The sequence below is a fragment of the Ctenopharyngodon idella genome, chromosome 2 (genome assembly GCF_019924925.1).
Source record: "Ctenopharyngodon idella isolate HZGC_01 chromosome 2, HZGC01, whole genome shotgun sequence".
In the NCBI taxonomy this organism is placed as follows: domain Eukaryota; kingdom Metazoa; phylum Chordata; class Actinopteri; order Cypriniformes; family Xenocyprididae; genus Ctenopharyngodon; species Ctenopharyngodon idella.
Genome location: NC_067221.1, coordinates 4,114,435 through 4,118,546, shown reverse-complemented (window position 1 = coordinate 4,118,546; position 4,112 = coordinate 4,114,435).

The window sequence follows — 4,112 nt, the reverse complement described above, 5'->3', positions numbered from 1 at the left end:
GGTTTTGCAGTTAGACCACACCTGCACAGCCCCACTCGTCTCTAGTTCGCCTGCGGTGAGTTTTCCCATGAGGTGCGGCTAATGAGGCGTTCTCGACACATCTCATCACTTTCCCACGGAATTCTGTGATATAGTTAAATTAAGGATTCGTGTTTGCTTTTCCCCTCAAAACATTTTTTTTTTCGTAAAAACATGACTTGAACTTCAACCAACTTTGTCTAACATGCATGCAATTTATGCTAATTGTTTTTAAAATAACTTTCTATCAAAAGCTGAAGATGTACTGCAAATTTTCCTCAGTTTTTATTATGTATTTTTCATTTATTATTCATTTTAATTAATTATTCATTAAATGATTAGGTTTCAATGCTTCAAATAGTCAAATAAAGTCACCTTTATTTATATAGCTAGCGCTTTTTACTAGGGATGCACGATATATTGGCCACCACATCGGTATCGGCAGATATATGTTCATTTTTAATGTTAACGATATATTAAAGCCGATAAATAATGGCTTGTTTTCTTCATCTGAGACACTTCAGATGTGTGCTGTTTGCCATGATGATTTTGAATTGCTTGAAATATGACATTAAGTTCAACATGTAGGCCTACAGTTCAAATCTGTCAGATAGGCTATATAAAATTATAATGAGAACATTATAATTGTGTGCTTGGGACATGGCGTTTAATGGTGAGACTTTTGTTTTTGTAATTAGGCTCTCAAAAATTAAAGAAAAATTTGGATTTAGATTTATCGGCCAATATGTCTTTTATCGGTTTTCAAAGATAAAGAGTTATCGGTATCGGCCAAAATTTTCAAATCGCTGCATCCCTACTTTTTACAATACAGATTGTTTCAAATTATGCATCAAAGTTTGTTTGGGCTGTACTGCAGAACACAAATACACAATGCATATTATGTCCAAGGTATCCCGTAACATTACAGAATCAGTGAAATGGTGAGCATGCACATCTCACGTTTGTTAAAAATTAAGTTGTAAGACAATGACATGTGATCGCAGGGAAACAGAGGAAACACGCCCTGTCTGACTCAAACACACACACTCACAGTCTGCGGAGGACTTTCGCCTGTGTGTGCGTTTTCCAGGAGAGGACACACCCACCTCACCCAACCTCACACACCCTTTACAGTACTCTGTGATTACAGGGAGGTTCTTGACAGGTTCTTCTTTTTCTTCTGATTCTTATCTTGGAAAAAAAAAAGTGTAGTACACTGTAGTACAAAAAGTTTGTAATTGTCCATTAGCCTGTTTGACAGATGTAAAGTACCACTCATACTGCATTAATTAATTAATTGCATTGGTGTGGGAAAGTAGATGTTGAATCTGATAGATTGGAAAATGAGTCATAAGTTTGTTTATGCTTATGTCAGCATTTAAAACTAGTTATTGAAACCAAACTTAATTGCAACATGGTATATTCACAATACTACCTTAGAATTTTAACCCAATTTGCATTTTGCAACACAACAAGGCTCTTACACAAACTTAACTCAACCAACCAGTTTATTTTTATTTTTATATCTGTTCATCAGGAGCACACCTCCAGTTACACTTAATAAAACATTTGGAGGTTGAAATTAAAACCCTCTGTAACACTTTAGTATAGGGAACACATATAAACTATTAACTACAACTTTTCCCTCAATAAACTCCTAATTTTCTGCTTATTAATAGTTAGTAAGGTAGTTGTTAAGTTTAGGTATTGGGTAGGATTAAGAATGTAGAGTAAGATCATGCAGAATAAGGCATTAATATGTGCTTAATGAGTACTAATAAACAGCCAATATTCTAGTAATATGCATGCTAATAAGCAACTAGTTAAAAGACCCTAAAATAAAGTGTTATCATATCATTAACTCTCAACAAATTACAGTTTACCTTTGAAACTTAGGTTCAGTCCAACCTCACTCAAGATATAGCCCTTTTTTTTTTTTTACCTATAACCTGTTAATCATTAGTGAAAAACTAAAAAACTAATGCACTATGATGCCCCAATGTATATTAGAAATGATCAACTTAGTCATCAAATATGAAAGTCTAGTTCACACATTATAAAAAATCATTTTGTAATGTTGCGAGTTTGTTTACTTGTGTTATGTTTAAATTTCATTCTTTTTTTTTTTAGTCTAGGTTCTGCTCCAGGCAAGATTAACTAAATAGATAAGAACATTATCTGTGTTGTATATTTCTGATTTTGGTCCTACAAGGACAACTATGTCTGGAGGGTACACACCTCCAGGCTTCATGTGATATCACATGATGTCCCCCAAGGCTCAGTCCTGGGTCCATTGTTATTTTGGCGTGTCCAATCCTGCTCCTGGAGGGCTGCTGTCCTGCAAAATTTCACTCTAACCCCAATTAAACACACCTGAACCAGCTAATCAAGGTCTGACTAGGCATACTAGAAACGTCCAGGCAGGTGTGTTGAGACAAGTTAAAACTAAACTCTGCAGGACAGTGGCCCTTCAGGACCGACTTTGGACACCCCTGATTAGTGTATGTTTCAAGTAGCTGGTGTAATTAATCAATATAACATCATTGTTAAGTCTGATGCCCCATGTTATTTTGTCACAGTGTGCTGTAGTACTAACCAAAATTCATAATCCTAACCTTTATCTTCATAATGAAATCTCGGTTGGCCAAATTCATCTCTTCTGAATTATTAAAATATTATTGTCATGGTAAGCCCGTAGATTGTAGTATACACTGTGAGTTTTTAAAAGCTTAGCATAAAGGTGTGCTATAAATGAGTTGTGCTCATAAATGTCACAGCTCTGTCACTTGCACTAGATGCCCACAAATCAATTAGATCACATGTTTGTGTGCATAGAGAGCATAAATGTGTTTGTCAGAGAACTTTCTGCAATTAAATAAAGATAAGAACGAGAACACAGAGAGATAAGGTTTAGTTCTAATTTATTGTCTGAACTGAGATGCTTTCTGTAAACCACTTTGAAAAGTCCTATATAAATAAAGCTTTACGTGCTTCTCTTTTAGATTATGTGTATGTGTATGTAAATGGTAAATGGTTTGACTTGTGCAACACTGCTGCAGGTAATTTTTTTTACAGGTAATGTATGTATTTATTATGTTTAATTGTTGACTAATGTTTTGTTTAACTCTTCAGTAAACTTCCTAAAACAAAATGAGCTAACCTATACTTATATGCTACTGATCATTGTCTCTGACTGGGAACATAGCGTTTCTCTTAATCTTATTTAACAAGAGTGGCACACACCCACAGACACACCTGTCAAGCCCTTAATAATTTTGTGACTCCATTTCTTTTAGTACAGTTAATAGTTGCACTTCTGGAAAGAGTCTACGCATGAACAAACTTGCCTCTACTATAAATGTAATGACTGAAAGATCGGTACTGTTCATATACCATACACATTTGAAAAAGCATGACAAAACAAGAAAAGAACACCGCCCAAACATCACATACCACACTTTAGCTTTGAGTATACAGTATCAAATCTTGGCTATGCTTTCAAAGTTCCTGGATTAGACAAGAGAGAGAGAGAGAGAGAGAGAGAGAGAGAGAGTGAGAGAGAGAACATTCTCTGATTATGTGTATTTGTATGTGAACTGGGAATTTGAAATAAGAAATATTTATTTAATTATTATGTTGTTGTTTTTCCAAGAAAATCATTATGTGCACACATACAATGAACTTATAATGCTCAAGTTCTCTGATTGTGACAGGCTACTGTTATTTTTCATTTAGAAAAAAAAAAAAAAAACTGATTACATATAGGCCTATTGTTACTTCAGAGGATGCATTGCATAGCGTTTTCTCTCTCTCTCAGGCCTGCTGGACATCCCTCGGGTGCTTTAACGTAAGCCGGGGCTTGTGAGATGCAGTCCTCGATGCCCCAGGCGATGGACTCCAACATTCAGACTGAACTGCTGCAACAGAGTGTTGGATTTACAATAATTGGAGCATGGCTAGTAAGACAGGATGAACCACAGTGATGCAACTTATTATTTTAAGATAAAGAATTGAACAACTCCAGGACCTTCTGAGTTGTAATCCAATGCCTTTCTCTCACTGCAATGAAGCACAGCACAACCACTGAAGATGAT